We start from the raw sequence: 19,014 nt of genomic DNA on the forward strand, positions 1-19,014 counted from the left end.
TATCAAGGCCAGATACCACTCGAGGGTAAAGGTCAATGAGATGGAATGTCTGTCAGAATCAAGTTCGAATAGTTGTGGGAATAATTCTAGATAAGAATCTCTTGAGATAACTTTTAAGAAGATCAAGTTGTAATCTACAGTAAAGTAGACCTGCAGTAATGTGGGTGCTTGTTAAGATAGAGCCGACAGATCGATTTTTTAAATATATGGTTTTAAGCAAAAACAACAGTACTTACTTAATTGTTATGTCGAAAATAGTAATATATCCAAAAATTTCGAAAATTCATCTAGTAGAACAAGTGCTATTGTATTAATTTATTTTATTGCAGATTATCATCCTCATCTTTCTTAGATGTTGCGGTCAACTATTCCTCTAGCCTTCGTCAGGTGGTAACTGCGATGGGATAGGAACTTTGAATCTCTTAACTGAATTCTCACCAATTACTGCCATCCATAGTTGTCGTCTCACCACGTTTTGGCCAAGCAAGCCTCTGGCCAGCTATTTTCAGACAATTCTCACCTGGAACCATAGAGATTCAACGTCTCTATCCACTGTGCTACAGTTTCAGGTAAGAATTGTCTGAAGGTAGCAGTTTCAATCCTACACAAAGCCGGCCAGAGACTCCATCTTAATAAGCACCGCAGTGTGTTCTACATTTGTGAAGGCATTGTGGTTGTAAAAATTTTGCTGAGGTAGAAAGAAAAATTTTTGTTCATTGTGGTAGAAAACGAGTTCTTGCTATGAATCTCTTACAAGGAAGAACCAATCAAGCACTTTCATGAAAATAATGATAGAGTAGAGAAAGACTAACAACGTCTCTTCTGTAAGAAAGGGGCTGGAAGGAAAAGAAGAGATTATTACCCACTAGATTTCAAAGTTGATCATGAATTCTGTCACAGCAACAAAAATATATGTACTCTCTCAAGGATTACCTCTTTTCAAGAAGGGGTTAATGTTTTGTTGCTTGCATGATGAACCTCTACCAGGAAATGCCAACAGGTTTGTTCGAAGCTAGTATTTACTTCCCACCACAAAAAGATGTGACACAAGATGGGGAAATCAGGATGGAAAGCCAATGTACAAGAAGAAGTGTACTCTAGCTCAAAAAAAATGCCTGAGCACCCTCATTGGCATTCCCAGTAGAAGCGTCTCAGGCGATTAGCAATATTCTAACCCCTTTTCAAAATGCAAGAAGGTAAACCTGGGAAGATGGATTTTCTATAATCTCACAAAACAATACCTCAGCTAAAAACAAAAAAGGGTTACCTAGCTTGAAAATGAACCAGACTCTATTGGACTGATTGTCAAGGATGTATCCTAAACTGATATAAACAGCCTAAACTCTTTGCAAAGCCAGAGTAGACCTTCAGTAAACCTGGCTCTCCTACTACTTCTTCTGACCTTTTGTCACATTTTCTCCAGTGGGAAAAAAGTAAATAAATTACAATGGTAGGGATTTTTTGTTGTTGTTATTATTTTTATTTTTATTTATTTATTTTTTTGTAGGAAGTTACCCTCATACCGAGCCTGCTATTTTTAAATTGTCACCCATCTGGTATTGACCAGATTGAATGCTGCTTAACTTTGGCAATTAATAATGATAATAATGATATGTATTTTATGTTACTTCAGCAATCTCGCAACTATATATATAGACTTCGTAGCCTCGTAGGGGATGTCCTTTTCTCTTCCCTGCAACCTCTTTCTCACAGAAGAAATGTTGCGAGTTTGTTTCTGCTTTATCGTTATTTTCATGGCAAGTGCTCGGCTGAGCTCCAATCTATGGTTCCCCCCTTGCCAAACTTTCACAAGAAACACCCTTCTAGCAGAAATCACTATCAATATTTTCCCCCACTCTTTATCTGTATCTAAACCTAAACGTAGATTCCATGAGCAAAGCTTCTTTATTAGAACTGCACGCCTATGGAATTGTTTTCCATTTTCCTGCTTTCCAGCTGATTACAATATGGTTGCCTTCAAGTCTAACATAAACAAGTTTTTGATGAGCCGTTCCATATAAGTTAACAAATTTACCAAATTTCCATTACTAACGATTACTATATTGTCTAATTTCTACTGTACATTCTTTAACCCTTATCCTTGGGTGGCCTCAAGGCCTTGATAAGTGGTGATACCTATGCAAAAAAAAAAACTCTTGCTCCTCTTTTTTTGTCCTTTAGTTCTCGCATTCTATGGGCAATGTTTCTGACAAAGGAGAAAGAATTACCCTTTTCTATATCAGAATCTATCCATCCAACACTCATCGTTTGCTATTTTTTGACCTTGTAATGGTATTTTTTAGCTCCATACATCAAGTGGTTCCATGCCATGTCTGGAGCAACTTTCAGTAAAAATAACTATTAAATAAATAAATCTTGATGAGAAAGAAGAAGTGAGGTTCCGCTTTGTCAACTAAGCTTGAACCTCTGTCCCATCACCGCATTGTTGCATTCCTGCGCCTGTTTTACAAGTATTTTAATGAAATGTGCTCTGATGACCTCATTACACTTGTGTACCCTCGACATACATATTCCCGGGAAACTCCCTTAGCAACAAAATCACACCTCCTCACTGTTGAGTTCCCTAAATGCAAGAAAGCTTTCTGCTGTAATAGTTTCTTCCTTCGAATAGTTAGACTTTGGAATTTTCTTCCTGCTACTTGCTTCCCTGACTGTACTGATATGCAGAAGTTTAAATGTAACGTAAACCAACATCTTCTTAATCTTTCCTAGGTATGACCCCAAATATGTTCTAGTGGCGATATGCCTTGTTAGGGGTGAACGTGAGTAAAAAACAAAATGAATAAAATGACCTATGTAGGCGGAGGACTTACTTTACTTTATATATTAGATATATATATTATTTCTTTCAGTACATGTTTGCAACATTGGGAGAAAGTTTTGCTACCTTGGTGTTGGCATTGAAGCACAGGGTGGAGCAGGTGCTAGTATGCAAGAGTTAGAAGCGGATAGAGTTAGTGCAAGGAACTTCTGTCATTACTAACGAGCAGAGCGTTACCACTGTCGACCAGTGGAAGCGTCTATCAGGCATGTTTATGTAATAATGAATGGAAGTGAACTTGGTCTGTGAGGGTTGGAACATGCGTTACATGGAGAAAAATAATATGACAATGATACGATATGATGTATATGACTCTTAAAGTTCTGATGACCTAGGGAAAAGATTAAATTTTGCCAGTATAGAGAGATGTATACATAACAGGAGACTTCGATGGTATGGTCACATTGAAAGACTGAATGAGAGTTCTTGGGTTAGTAGATGTAGAATAATTAAGGTAGCAGAGTTCATAGGGAAAAGCAAAGTAGAAAAACATGGGACCAAGTGATAAGAAAGGACTTGAGAGAAAGAGGGATAAATAAGGACCTGGACAGAGATAGGTTACTTTGGAAATCAATTTTTGAAAATCATCCAGTGCGTTGCAGCATGTAAAAGCGATGCTAAATATTTAAAGGCATGGATTTATAAGGTGCACAACAGAGGATCTTATGAATTACAACAAGATTCAGCACCATCACATAAAGCTATATGAATGCAGTTTTGGAGAGTATATAATTTTTTTACCACTTAACCCCTCAAATTTGACCTCTTAGCTTCCTAGAGTTATGTCAATAATTATAAGACTAATCAGACTACTATGTATAGAGTATAGTTAAATAAGAAGTTAATGAATAACCTCATAACACAAAGGTCTACATAGATTACTGACCAATATGAACACAGAGCATTTGATGTAGGCGTTTCAGAAACCGTTATTGAAGCTAACGGAGAGTTCATTGAATAAAGTTACAAAACTGTATTTTTATTTTCTCTCATAATTTCTCTCATATAAAAGTATTGCTGTTTCTAACATTCATTTTGTGTAAGAATATAATATGCCTTCAAATATTATATAACACTCATATTATCGAGATTTGGAAGTCGTTATATGAAAATCCGTCTTTTGGTAACAACAAGAAAAATGAGGGGCGGGAGACAACAAAAAAGAAGGAGCAAATGATAACTAAACCCAGAAAGAAATTAATTAAGTCCAATTTTATTTAAAAAAAAAAAAAAGAAAAAAGAATAAAAGCCGTTGCTTTTGTTTTCCAAAGTTCGGTTAACAAAGTTAACCTACGTACTGATTTATAAACACAGGAAAATATAAAATGCATAAAAAATGAATCTCTAAAAAAGAGACAATTCTTAGATTTATTATTGCCCTGGGACATACTAATAAAGCAGAGAAAAAAAAAATTCTTCTCGCTTTTCTACCTCAAAAAACAGTGACAAAAAAACAGTATCAGTTTTACTTACAATATACGGTGAAAAAGAACACAGGCCTAAACACCAGAGATTACAATCTCTCAATACACATCATCGCTAGATTTGTAGTTAAAGTGAAGCAGGTGATTCTGCAATGTTTGTCTAGTCTGGCTTTGAAGGTAATTAGTGATTCTGCAGATACCACTCCTTCCAGCACTCCACATTGGGAGAAGTGTGCTCGAACAGACCCAGCTGCCTCCTTCCAATGTCACTGCTTATCCAAACACAAGGAATGCCCATGCGTCCTAAAATCTTGTTTCAAAGGAAGCATTTTGAGACACTCTGCGTTATATTCTCCATACAGATATTTGAAGACTTGGATAGCATCTCCTATCATTTGACGGAATACCAGAGTTGGAAGATCCAGTTGCTTCATTCACTCCTCGTAGGATAAATCATGCAGATCTGCGACCAATTTCATAGCCCTCCTCTGCAATGCTTCTAGGGTTCTAATGCCACACCAGTATGGCCACAGCAATACATGCATCATGTATTGCTGCGGCATATTCTAGCTTTGGACGGATCAACCTCTTACAGACAGGAACATAACACAAAGGCTGAAAACAAAAAAACATGCAATAAAAATTCAATATAAAATTGTCTTTCTAAACCGTCTCTCCAAAAGTCTTTCATGTCACTCTTTTTTCCTCCGACATTTTCCTTCTTTTAAATAAGTCGCTTCAGACTAAATCTTTTGCTCACAGAAAACTTAAACATTCATGGATTTTCTTCCTCAAAAACGAAAAACAAACTTTTTCTTTTCTTGTAATTATTATTTTTTGAACAGCTTCGTGTTTAACTTTATCGTCTTGACTTTTCTTTTCTCTTGATAAGGATCTTCTTTTCTTCAATAAGAAAGTTTCCTATTAACAGCCGGTGACTTCTTAAGGCTGGCCGGTAGAATCTTTTAGTTAACCAGTTCAGGTTAGTCCAAAATTCATTAGGGTTTTCTCGCCTTAATATTCTTTTCTTTATTCTTTCGTTTTAAAGCTTTATTGGTCTTAATTAAAGAGAAAGACAAATTTATGTCGATATAAATGAAATTAACTTACCAATGCAGAACAAAAGGGCATTCTTTTAGTAAGGATGCTTCTTGATAATGTTTTTAAAATAAGCACAAAAAAAAAAACACAAAGGAATTCCATCCCCAAACACCCAACTCTATCCTTCCCTCTCTTGTCAACTTCTAGTGCCTTACCTCCATGCCAAATAGGTGAGGGCATATATGGTGGTGATGACTCATAAGAGAACAGACATCAGGCAAGAAAGGTCAATACTCCATCACTACATTTAGACCGCTAATGGCTGATGGGTTTAGAAATAAAATTTCCAAGCTCATATATGTGTGTAAAGTCTACAGCATACATAAAGGTTCTGAATCGAATGGTTAAGCCATGAAATAATGAGATATACTAGAAGACCTTATATGCTTTAGCAATACTCATCACACACACACCTGTAACAGAGAATTGGACTGTAGATAATTTTCATAGACACATAACCCCTAACATTTAGCATTTATAGTTCTCCAAATCTTATTCCATTTGACTACTATGTATGGAGCATGTTTAAAAAATAGGAATAGAATGAAATTTGCTACTGGAACAAAAACTCACTATGAAGCGAGCAGACAACAGAAGATATTTTGTTCTGAAAGAAACAGCTTACCTTATAAGCTTGTATATAATCGTGTTTATCGGCTGTTTTCACTTGCAATATGTTTCATTTCAGTTCCCAGATAATATTGGGTCATCAGGAGAGAATATACACTATTTTGGGGTCTTCTTCTTTGACTTGGCTATTTGACTTGCAGACTTGTATATAATCGTGTTTATCAGTTGTTTTCACTTGTGGAGTATTTCATTTCAGCCTTTAGATAATGTTGTGTCATTAGAAGATGTACAAGCTTGAGGCTTTCCTCTCAATGATTTTTTCGTGTGTCAACCCTTCCCCTCACTGATATGAGGCCCCATTGTATGAATTATATTTAAATGAACTCTTTAATACAATTAAACTGAACGTTTAATGATTTAATGTGTCTTGTATTTAGCATTTCACATGTCATTCAATCGTTAAGCATCTGATATATTTTTTTTAATTAACATGCACTCTTATCAAAAAGAAAGAGGAAAATATATGAATAAAATAAACAAATAAATACATTTTAAAAATGATAAATAATAATAAATAAATTAAAAATAAATATTAAAAATAAATAAATAAATATTCTCACAGAGATAACTGCACTATAGACACTTGCTATTATATCACCATGTGATATTCCTTTTTGCTAAGAGCTACATTGTACATTGTTTGGTTATCTCTATAAAGCGTTTAATAGCTGTGATGTTTTTTTTTTTTTTCAGTCTTTAATTCTCAGTTGACCTAGAAGCTGATATTGAGAGTCTGCAAAGAAACTCCTTGTTCCAATTTCGACTGTTCGAAGGATTACGATATAACCTTCACGGATCAACTCTTTTTTTAGATCTTCATATTTCTCTATCTCGTATTGATCTTGTTTTTCTACCAGCATTCATAAGGTACTGTAAATTCTGTAATTAAAAGGCATTAAAAAAGCAGGACACACCTGTTTCTTGTGCGGTCCCATGCAGACAAAAACAAAAGAAGAGAAAAAAATGGGTGCCTTTCTAGTTTTATGCGAATCCAACTGATTGCTTTATGCAAATGAGATTGCTGTATAAAAGCCTGAGACTCCAGGATTTAGGATTTGGTGACAGAAGGAGCGAGTCTTGTGAGCAGAGTGTTGCGTTTTTGCAGTTGGAAGAAATTAGGCAGCAAAGTGATGAAGATGGGTTTTTTTAATTTTTTTTATTATGGACATCGAAGCCAGAGGGAATTTACGAATTCAACCAAGATGTGTCTTGTGCTTGTTCTTGACGATAGAACAATGGCTATATATATATATTATTCCTTAATTGGAATTTATTTTGAGATGAGCATTATATGTTAATTTTATTTTTATTTCGGACTATTAGTCTCATCTTTATTAGTTGTTTTTTTTTTTTTTTTTTTTTTTAATCTTTTTATTGGTTCACAACGTTTCGGCCAACTTCCTCTGGCCTTCGTCAGGTGGTAACCGCGACGGATAGGAACTTCGAATCTCCTAACTGCATTCTCAGCCATCACTGCCATCCGTAGTTGTTGTCGTCTCACCACATTTTTGACCAATTGCCTCTGGCACGCTTTGGGTGGGATTGAAACCGCTATCTTCAGACAATGTTCATCTGGAACCGTAGAAATTAGAACAATGGCTGTTGCTCTTTTTAGCTTATAACTTTGGAGTAATTATTGCACCAGAAAGGAAGATTTGTGGCAGCCATCCAATCACCATCCAATCTAAGAATATTTGGTTGGGTACTAGTGTAACATCACAGGAATAAATAGATAAGGAAATAAACAAAAATCCGACTCGGCATTTTCTTTAAGTGCAAATAAAATGCATTTATTCGTTCCAAAACAATACATTTCATTATCTTTCCAAAGTCTTTTCGCACACACACACACACATGTGCTTTTTAAAAGTCTCTGTTGCTGCCACTTGATGGTAACCGGCGCTTTCTCGCCCTCGACTTTCACACATCCATCTTCCTTAACACTCAACTTGCTTCTCTCCTTGACCATGTGGTGTATTTTTCTCCTTTTTTGTGATACAATCTCGCGCACACTTGCTAATTTGCATACATGCTTTAACGGCGGCTGCTAATATTTTCCTTAGCCAGCTATCCTATAGCTGCTGCTGATTTTCTCACACATGCTTATACGCACTCTGTTATACTAGTATTGAGCCAGATATATGCTTAGATCTGATCCTCATTTTTCCTTTTTCAGCAAAAACTTGTGGTTTATGTTAGCTGCTTTGGGCTTCATGTGATTTCTAATTGTTATAATCCATTCATCTAATACCCTGTTGTACTGCCACATATATTAGTCATTATCAAAGGCTACTCTGCAGAAACTAAGAACATGTTTCATAGTCTGAAGTTTTTCTTTGCATAAAAGACAGGTTGAATCGTCCCCCTTCTTCCATTTGGTGAGGTTAGTTATTAACAGAAACCCATAGTAAGTTGGGTGTATTAAGCTGAAACTCAGCAGTGCCATATGTTAAATGTCATCTATAATATAAATCTCACCTATCTGTTTAAATATATGTATGTATGTATGATTTTTGTATATCTGCGTAAAACTTTCGACAGAAGTGACGGATTTTAATGAAATTGGAATCGTTTTGAAGCCTGGCTCTTCGGACAACAAATATCGAAAAATTGGCTAAAAATATTAATTTCGTCACCCTCAACTGGGCATTTTCCTACAAGGAGGGGTCGCTTTTTTCACCAATATTTTCGGAAGTCATCCACCCTTTTTGATTGACTAACCTTAATTCAAACCTTTGCCACTTTCGGTTTGGCGATGGATGCAACAGCAAAGACATCACATTTTTTTTTCACGTTCTTTTCCTCGTTTTCAGTACAGGTTTGAGCCTGCCTGCCTACTACCACTTTTTTTTTTTTTTTTTTGCTCAACATACACCTCCAAACATCCGATCAATGCCGGGCACTCAGGCTAGTTCCACATAAGGGAGCTTTGAATAGCTTCGTCCTAGTTCGTCCATTATCTCTGCAATGACTGTTAAACTCCCTTTACAGGATTTTTGCTTTACTCCTTGCCCCAAATGATCAAATCTTGTTGATCTTTTACTGAAGCTGTAGACCATCTTTGCATGCTAACCATTCCTAGCCCAGATCTTCCTGCTTGAGTGAGTCCGATGCTAGGTTTTCTTTAGCCTCTTTTATAGCCTCTCACAGACTTTCCACTTCCTTCCAGCCTGAAGAAAGGGTTGCACTGTCTTCCCCACTATTATTCCGGCATTATCTGGAACCTGACTTTTCCAGCTTTATATTTGATTGCAATAAACTTGAGCGGCAATTTTAGTTTGGCTCATTTGCTATATAGTGCTCCATTTGGCAATCCTGTAGGTAAACCCAGACATTTTCTCGTATATCTACTTATTCTCTATTTCCTCAACTGTACTTATAGTTACTTCATGTACGAGAAGCAATCATAACACAATTGGGATGAGCATGTTAACAAGCAGCTTTTAGCACTGAAGAATACCTAAAAGCCTCTGTTTTTGAATTTTTTATCATTCATATTATTTGCATTCTTCCGACGATTGATTTCATCTTGAGTGTCATTTTCACAATATTTCAGTCAATGTCTTGTTCAACATTCTTCAGGTGTATCTTGAATTCAGAAGTGTTTCTGTCGGATTCAGGAATTTGCCCGCAAGGACTCGTGGTGCAGTGGTTAGTGTACTTGGAAAAATCAATCGTAAAAGTGATATTCTTGTGAAGGTTGAAGGTTCAATTCTCAGTGTGGGTGGCCGAAAAATACAGTTGCAAATTACTTAGGACCTTTATCCAGTCATGGCTGATGGAACGATAAGTAAATAAAGGGTTCCGTTCATAATTCCATCCAAATTCTCGAGTTGGACGGACACATTCTTGAGTTCGACAAGATACATCTGAAGAAAGCCAGAGGTTACATCGACCAAAACGCTGTAAAAATCACACTCAAGATGAGAATAGTAGTCTAAAGAATCCAAATAATACAAATAACCAAAAAGTTTCTATAGTTTTTGTTTGTTTTTTGCTTATTTTTCTTATCAGTTTATTTAAGCTGGGGATGGAGCATCCTACCCAATGCCAAACATTCACCTGCTAACTCAGATAGTTCAACCGAGAGATCTTTTTACGATTCTCACCATTCCTTTTAGCGCAACTGTTTGAATCTCTTTTGCACTTGGTTCACCAGGTATATTTGCTAAGTAATTTTTAAAATTCTTTTTCATGATTCCAGTTGCTCCTATAATTACACCAAAGAAATGATCGATACGAATTGAGACTACTTAATCCTAGGGTGTAGATGTTTCAGATATCACATAGAAACCATTGTTAAAGCGGAAAGTGACTTTGTTGAATAAATTTATAAAACAATATTTTATTCTTATTCTCAACTGTTAACTGTTTCTACCATTACCTTTGTGTAACAATAAAAATTTCCTTACACACCCTGCATATATATTTATGCATGTATATGGGTGTTTGGAAAACTGATGACATAACTTTGGAATTATGTTATTTGCATAAATGCTTGGTTTCCAAGTTGTCGGCCATTAACACAAATACTGATCAACATTATTGTAAGCATGCCACACATACAATATATGTGTGTGATAGCTAGGGCTATGACAAGAGAATATCCTTATCATTGTTTGGACTCTCGAGTATATATCCGACACAGTTAGATGCAATTAATCAACCGAGAACCACATCACTATCTAAAAACATAAGATATTAACTAATATATACTCGAGAGTCAAAATAATGGTAAGAATATGCTGTTGTTATAGCCCTAGTGGTAACATAATATAGTAGATCTGTATAACATGGGTGTATATATATACGTGTCTCTTAATGTATGCGCTTATATATTTATAAATCTGATCGTCTAGAAATGTTAGTTATGGTGTTTTTTTATGTATGGTTGCGTGTCTGTGTTTAGACATTCAACAACAGTTCAACAACGAGACAATTAACGTAACACAGACAACTCCTTACGAGTGATGAATAACCATTTCTGGGGTTTACATCAATAAACAGAAAAAAAAACACACCTTTCTTCATTTTTTGGACGTTTTTTCCACTCTCTCTTTCATTGGTTCTGACATGTTACCACGCTTCGAGTTTCTTCCTTTCGTTTAGGAAAACATCAAAACACAAACTATCTCTTTTATGTATAAATGTTTATTTCACGCCCTGGATTTTGTGACGGCTACATTTTGCTAATCTTATGTTCCCTGGTTCCCGGATATAGAGACGATCTCTTTCGATCCTACCACTAGCAAATCCCACTCTTCACTGTGTAGTTTCTCAACTCAAACCTATGTGTACATCTAAACTGTTTCTCTATCTCATTACGTCACCACCCACATAACCAAAAGTTCAAAATTCCCTGATGCAAATTGTCCGTATTTTGTGTATCAAAAAATTAAATGTCAGCTAAAAGTCCTAACTGACATATTTTGTTTTCCTTTTTATTAAAACATTTTCTCTGAATATTTTCCTCTCCATAACATTTAACAATATTGATAATAATAATCGATCAGGCACACTAATATGATACTACAATAATGCATTGCTATTTCAACACATGGAATAAATCAATATTATTCTTGTGACAAGATCGCAGGTAAACTAAGAACATGGGTCAGTTGTGAAACTACATACCTCCAAATGACAACGTAAGGATGGGCTAAAATTTTATCTGAGTCCAACTTCTCCATATTATATGAAATATTATATGAAATATTATATGAGATATTATATGAAATATTATATGAAATATTATATGAAATATTATATGAAATATTATATGAGATATTATATGAAATATTATATGAAATATTATATAAGATATTATATGAAATATTATGTGAGACTTTATTGGCTATGATATGAACAAAGTATCGAATTTCTACAATGAATAGGACTGTATAATGATTGTTAAAAGTGTGATTTTCGCTTTCCATGACCTGGATCTTGACCTTAGATTTTTTAATATAAAAATAGTCTAAAGTTAGATAATAACAGATATTTTGACCAAGTTTGGTGACGATTGATCAAGCAATGTGCATACATACTGACAAACTAACAAACAAACTCAACTGAAAACATAACCACCTTGATAGCGGTAATATGTTTGGGCTTGGTGTCACCACATACACCCACAAAACTATGAAAAAATGACACTAAGCAAATATAAAAGTTATGGGACTCATAAGAAAATGCTAGCATCATGATCAGCATGGGATCCTTTGATATTCAACAGTTATTCGATTTACAAACAGACCAAATATAACATTACGTAACATCACATAACATCATGTAGCATCTGCTATATAAAGCTGGAACAAATCTTCGGCGTAGACATTTCATAGTAATCACCGTTTTCAACACACATGCGTATGAAGTATGCATAAAAACACAACATCGTAATTTACCCATTCACACGCATGCGTCACCTAATGTTGTTTCTATATATGGATTCTCGATAGGACAAAAGCAGTTTTTTATAGCACCATTTTCACTTATGGATATTGGTAACCTTTGCGTGGTCTTTCATGTAAATACCTCAAAGACTCGAAGAAATCTATGCCAACAACAGAATTTTAAAAAAATCGTACTGAGGCTTCAGAGTGTAGTCTATCTTATTATTAAAGCCATAGCAGAAAGGATGAGAAATAAATTCATCATTTTTCTAAGGGTATTAGTGAAGATAATGTCTTCACTCTGATGGTGGCTAATGGCATGGACTGAAAACCTGTTCAAGTTCGAGTCAAGTTCTTTCCACAGAAACATTTTCATCAAACCTACACCTTACCCTTGTGTTTAATCTTTTTTTTTTTTTACATGGGAGTCACCACTTATCAAGGCCCGAAAACAATTAGAGGATAATGGTTAATGAGTATACAGTAGTCACCGAGACAACTATGTTACGCATCACATGTAGTAAAACAACAAATAGTCAGGAATGTTCTAGAACTCGCCTATATAAGCTTTTGCGCGTGTAAATCAAATCAGTCTAGGATGCAGTTCTACGAATAACAACATCACTGCTCAACTTCGTCTTGTAGGATGTAAAATCACCAATATGATTTTGCGTGTGTCATACACCTAAATTCTTAGCAAGGAAAGTACCATATTGAACGAGAATTGATTCTTTTCAATAATTACTGATTTTCATGTTGAGAGGGAACACACATGGTTATTTCCTGGAGGGAAAAGAAAATGGTCATTAAAACATGTATGCGTCTTGTGTGTGTGTGTTCATTAATAGGGCTGGGACAACAGCATTTTCTTTTCATTGTTTAGACTCTCGAGTGTTGATATCTTATATGCTTTTACATAGAGTGATGTGGTTCTCGGTTGATTAACTGTGTCAGATATATACTCAAGAGTCAAAACAATGAAAAGAATATGCTGTTGTCACAGCTCTATTCATCACATATGAAAGCAGCAGTCCGAAATAACTTGTTGAAAAGAATTAACTTTGCAGAAAATGATTGAATTTTGCAAAGAGAAAAGAAAAAAACAAGACAATAACATGAATATTTGGTACATTTTAAGTCAGGAAGCAAATATCTTTGGACAGCAGACAAGTCCGAAGTTATCTGAGAATGAGTGAGGATTTTAGTGTTGTTCTGTTCTCAACTTTAAAAATTATATCATTTTATTCCTTTCTTTAACTTCTACAGTTTTTTGTCTTTGTTGCTTATGGATATCCGGTGAGAATGCAGCCCCTTCCCCTCCACTAGAGAATTATTACAAAATAGACTTATAGGAAATGAATGCCAACACTGCAATCCTTGCAAAATATAAGTGATGGAATATACACCCAAAAAATAATATCTAGGTATATAGGTACATTTGTATATTCAGCCAGCATTTTTTCATTGACATAAGTTTTATTAAACAGAAACCAAAGATTCTGTTTATTTTGACCTATTCTTTTCAATTGGTGGATCAGTGGTTGTCACGTGCAAGAAAATGTCTAGTGGAAGACACACAACATACATTAAAAAAAAACTAAAAGAAGGAGTTAAATAGAAAAATAAAAGAATTTATTGAATAAATAAACAGTGAAAACAAATATTTACAAGAAAAAGGTGAAAAGGAGAAAAATCCTGTTTTAGGTTAATTTACGTGGTGTGAATAATAACCGAGTTTGAGATATAGAAATAATAATATCTTGCTTTGGTCAGAATATAAGATAAGATAATCAATATTTACCAAGAGTTAAATTCTTTGAGAGGGTGTTTGCAATTGGCTTGTTTCAGGAATTCCTTATGACTGGATTTTATCCCAGGAAAAAATAGGCCGGAGCCATAAATAGTTGAAAGTCGCCCCCAAATAGTGTCCCTTCTCCAAGCTTATTTAATAACTGAAGTTATGACACTATTGGCGTCTATTTATAGTCGTTGTGGATGGAACTTTCTAGAATTTCTAAAATGGAACACTACAATTTGGAACTTTCTGAAGCCCTTGGAAAAAGAACATTTTTCTGCTCTATTTTTAGAACTCTCCAGAAACGCTTAAAAAGAATCTGTTTATTTTCCGATTGTAATGCATTTTAATAGTAAAAGTGTTATATTATTATATTATATATATTTTATATTATTATTTATATTTATATATTTTATATTCATTTTATATTATTGTTTATGTAAGAAATTTTAATTTCTTCATATTTTAAAGAGGAAAATGTCCTCTCATGACATGATCTGATGTTATGTTGCAGTGTGAGTAGGAACTCGCCATGATTAGAAATACTTTTAACTCGCATGAGTCATCCTCAGCCCATGATGATGTTGACATCATTTAAAATTGGTAGATTTATTAAAATTAATATTAATATTAAAAAAAATTTTTTTAAACATTTTAATATTCCTCCTCTATCCACATATCGAGTCTTGTTGATGGTAGTTTTATGTGCTTGAATGAATAGTATTTTAAAACTCAAAGGTGATGGTGGTCAAGCGGTTAATGTCATGGACTGATAATATGAGTGTCCTAACTTCAAATCCAGTTGGTTCCTCAAAAATCACTTTCACTTATTATATTGACAGCTTTCGCATGGTCCCTCTCATTATCCCCCCTATATTTTTATAAAGAATTCTGATTGGAAAAATATCATAGAAACCAATGCCAACAATAGAATCTTTGCATTCATATGATAAGATGATGACTTTGAGAATGGGGAGGCGAAGGTTAGAGTTTCAAACAGTGAAGTTTGCAGTGTTATTGCATCAATATGGTATCTTCCTTCAGTCTTGACAGACTATGGATACTCACTATAAGGGTGCATATTTTTACGGGAAAAATTGTGCATACTCCAATCGCACCTCTCCTGAGTCAGCATTGTTAAATACCAGTGGCAAGTGGAGGTTCAGAATGACTGAAAACAATAAACGTAGAGCACATACAGCACCTAGTATTCCCAAATTGTCACCCACCTTGTACAACGTTGCCTAACTTGGTGATCTGACGAGAACCGGTGTGTCAATGTGATTATGCCGTATCAATATATAGGTATATGTGGACACACCAAAAATCTGTTTGTAATACTAATAATCGAACTGGACAGACTGTTCTATTTTTTTTTTTTTTTAAATATAAATGCTTTTTTGTATTTTGTTACAATATCAGACAATAATAAGTATTTTTTTTAACAAATGAAACAAAGACAAATTGTATTTATATTTGGTTGTAAAATGGTAAAACGTATTATCGACAAATTGTATTTATATTTGGTTGTAAAATCATAAAATGTATTATCGACAAATTGTATTTATATTTGATCGTAAAATCATAAAATGTATTATCAACAAATTGTATTTATATTTGATCGTAAAATCATAAAATGTATTATCAATAAATTGTATAACTTGTCAAAATAACAAAAAATATTTTCTAATTTTGCTCATCCTGTACTGTCTGCCAAGTTATAACCTCTGTCACATCACTGCATTGTTCCATCATTGTGCTTCCAGAGAATGTGTTCTGATGAACTTATTTCACTTGTATCCGCTCAGCTAAAATATTCTCAATGTGGCCGTTATGCTTGAACCATGTTCATTAGAGTTCAAACCTCTCTCGAACCCTCAAGGCCATCTGATATCGTCAAAAAGGAACAAACAAACAAAAATAAATAAATCCGACATTTTTTTTTCGGTTTTAGCAAAAGACATTTATTATCATTACTTTCCCAACAATACCTCCTTCTTGTTTTTTTAACTGTTCATTTCGTCTGCCATGAGATTAACGACACCCTGCCGTCTCAACACCAGCTTAAAAGTTTCTCGCCACCACCATGCAATCACACGTCTATCTCACCCAGGCTGCGTTTCTCTTTCTGCTCCTCACCAGGTGGTGCATTTTTTCTTGTTTCTTTTTCTTTTTCTTCTGATGTAAGCCTGCGCACACTTGCCAATTTGCATGCACTTTCTGAACAACTGCTGCTGCTGATGATACATTTGCTGGCCATCTATCCTTCGGCTGCTGATATGTTCACACACACTCATACACATTCTGTTACACCAGCCTATCTAGCAGCAAAATCCCACTCCTTAGAGGTTCTTATTTTCTACTTTAATAACTTCTTATCTTGAACCACTTGTCTTTGGAAATCTCTCTCTGTCTCTTGTTTTCCTGACCAACATGCAGAAATCTAAATGTAATGTGAACAAGCATCTTGATATCCAACTATTCATCCAGGTTGGCCTTCTACAAATCAGGCCCCTATCACAGTATCCCTTTATCATTGTTTAAAATGAACAAAAATAAAGAAATATATATACTTTTCTCTTTCCTCCTGCATCTCTCTCTCCCTTTCTTTTATTCTGTCTCTTTTTTCAAACGTGTGTGTGAAATAGCATTGACCCTATTTTGGTTTAACTGGCTCCCTCTGAAGGAGGAAGCTCCATGGGAGTATAAAATTCACAAGTGGTCTCCAGTCGCATGTATATCTCTGTTAGGGGAGATGACGACGTTAGGTTTTTGCAACTCTTGCAGGGAGGTGTCAACGTCTTTCTACATACAGCGCCTGGAATTCCCAAATTGGTCGTTCGTTTTTTTGTTTTTTTTTCGAATAATGCATATTGTTTCCAACAGTCTGGAAGAGTAAATTGCCCCTCAATCAATATCTGCCTTCATATAATGCAATTTCTATTACATTGCAGGTGTTTTAAGCAGCATCACCTAATGTTGTTTTTAATATGGATTCTCGATTGGACAAAAGCAGTCTTTTATAGCACCATTTTCACTTATGGATATTGGTAACTTTTATGTGGTCTTTCATATAAATACCTCAAAGACTCGGAGAAATCTATGCCAACAACAGAATTTTTAAAAAATCGTACTGAGGCTTCAAAGTGTAGTCTATCTTATTATTTAAGCCATAGCAGAAAGGATGAGAAATAAATTCATCATTTTTCTAAGGGTATTAGTGAAGATAATGCCTTCACTCTGATGGTGGCTAAGTGGATAATGGCATGGACTGAAAACCTGTTCAAGTTCGAGTCGAGTTCATTCCACAGAAACATTTTCATCAAACCTACACCTTACCCTTGTGTTTAATCTTTTTTTTTTTTTTTACATGGAAGTCACCACTTATCAAGGCCCGAAAACCACTCGAGGATAATGGTTAATGAGTATACAGTAGTCACTAAGGCAACAGCATATTAATAGTTAGTGGTGTAAATGGAGTAAAAATGGATTACTTAGGGGGAGAGGGCTCTTCAACAATAACTTGTTTACATTGAACTTGAAGACGACCATATTGTAGTCAGCTGTAGTCTGACAGAGGTCATAAATGCAGTATCCACAGTTTACATTGGTAAACAATACATCATAACCATTTCTGGCGCTCCATTAGTTAAGTGACTACACCAAGAGTCACCACACTCTTCAGCACATTCAGGTACACTTTGGTATTGACTTTCAAGCTGACTTTGAAGATGTGAGGTGGTATGACGTGGCCTTCACTTGAAATCACACCAAAGACCATAACCATGGGTCGTCTGATGCATTGAGCTGTGCTCTGAAGCGTTGAACTGCCCGGATTTGAATTTTGAGGGTGCTGGTGATGGTCCTGTTGTCATAATTTGGATCGGTGGAGAGCATGAGTTATACGACGACATATATCCGATCTTGCTTGTTGAACATTGTTTCACTTCCAGACATGATAGAAGGCTCCTATTGCTATTGGGATGTGTACACAACAGGCTAACTAGTAGAAGGTCTACAAAAAAAAAGAAAGCCAGTTTTCATCAAACGGAAATGGAATCATGTTGTCTTTTCTAACACAACAATTTTATCGTTTCACCCTGTATTTATTTATATCTCTCACTTTTTCTTTATTTCTTTATCTCTCTCTTTTTCTATTTCTCTCTTTCTCTCTCTGTCTTTCTCTCTTTTTTTTATCTTTCTCTCTCTCTCTATCTATCTATCTATCTATCTATTTCTCACTATCTCTGTCTCTCTCATAAGTAGCAATTAACAGCTGTTAGAAACATCACAAGACAAAAAGCCAGAATAAAACATTTTAATTAAAAAAAAAAAAAAAATTGTTGAATTTTAAATGAAAGTAAAAAAAAAAAGATTTCCTCAAATTTCTGCACATTTTTTCATTTGATTTTCTCTTTTGTATGAACATTAAAACGTCTGCTTTATTCAATTTTACTAATATTTTTTTACTGAGCAATCAAGGAAAATTATTCCAACAGTACAAACGTGTATTTCAAGGAAAATGATATATCTGATAAAGTAAAGTTAGTTCTCCCACCTTCATCATCATCATCATCATCATCATCATCATCGTCGTCGTCGTCGTCGTCGTCGTCGTCGTCATCATCATCATCATCATAATAATAGCTTTTTTCATTTTTTAAGGAGGAACTTCATCTTTGGTTTCCTTTTACACTGTTTTGTCATTGGCTATTTCTGAATGTAAATAGATATATATAATGGGTGATAGAGGCTACTTTATACTGCTTACTGTATTAGCCCAGCCAACCATATTATTTGAATTTATTTATGTCTCCCCTTCCCTTT

The sequence above is a fragment of the Euprymna scolopes genome, chromosome 40 (genome assembly GCF_053919585.1).
Source record: "Euprymna scolopes isolate OS-2025 chromosome 40, ASM5391958v1, whole genome shotgun sequence".
Lineage (NCBI taxonomy): Eukaryota > Metazoa > Mollusca > Cephalopoda > Sepiida > Sepiolidae > Euprymna > Euprymna scolopes.